Genomic DNA, 1,078 nt, shown 5'->3' with positions numbered 1-1,078 from the left:
GTTCCCAGGACTGAGGTCATGGGATGGAATGCATACGTGGATTTCCTTCAGTAACTTCTACCCTCCAGTAACACTGTTTAGTCACGACCCTCTTACTCAAGATATGGATTGTCTTCTGGCCTTGTGACGATTGTTATTCTTTGTTATTCCCTTGGTAACGGTTGTTCTATGTCTGGTTTTTGTTCTTTCCTTAACTTTATTTTTTGCCTAAACCTTCCTTCTATAACAATATATAAACTCACACAAACATGAATAATTCACCTTTGTTCCACTAGAGACTTGGGTCCCCCGTGTCCTTCTTTCTCTCTCTGGCTAGGTCTTTGGAGTATGGAGTCCTGCTGAGCTCACTTTCCTGCCCGGGCTTTCAAGACCTCCTTGAGAAGGATGCCCTGTGTCTTAGTGAGGTGGTACTAGCCCTATTCTAGGGCTTTATTGGTTTTCCATTAACCCAGGGAATATTAGTCTCTCTCTTTTGCTTTCTTTTCATTGACTCCAGTCCACCAGGCCCCAGTCTGTAAAGAAGACCACAGGTAGGGATGATCCATAGAAAGGATGTCAAGGGGGAAGATTTAAGTCCACAGATCCAGAGATTACCATTTAGAGAGGAGAGAATCTAGTGAAAGGACAAAGGGAGGAAAAGAAGGCCGTAGGGAGGTGAGTTTGGAGTTGATGAGGACACTTGAGAGAACTCCTTCTAGATGACTTCAATGTATTTACTCTGAAAAGAGATAAGATCATTATTGCTCCAGAGAATCCTGGAGTTGGGAGGGGGTGCTAAAAGTGGGGGAAACTGCAGCCCCTCTGAGTAACTCTTAGGCATCAAAGATATATGTTGTACTGGTATTTGTTATTCAAATCAGATTAATTTGTAAAAGGAGGCATTGACTTTTTTTTTTATAAAGATAGCTGATTCTTTGAAAGTTGTTTCATAGAAATCCTTTGAAGCATTAACATGATATACGAAACTAAACTATATTTTGAAGCCAAACAGATTAATAGGGTTCATTCCCTAAATGTAGAAATACTTTTAATAAATACTACACTGATTTTGAAACATGCAAGATTTTTAATTTCTAAT

Source organism: Bison bison, unplaced genomic scaffold, assembly GCF_000754665.1.
Source record: "Bison bison bison isolate TAMUID 2011002044 unplaced genomic scaffold, Bison_UMD1.0 scf7180017864538, whole genome shotgun sequence".
Lineage (NCBI taxonomy): Eukaryota > Metazoa > Chordata > Mammalia > Artiodactyla > Bovidae > Bison > Bison bison.
This window is presented reverse-complemented; position numbering follows the sequence as displayed.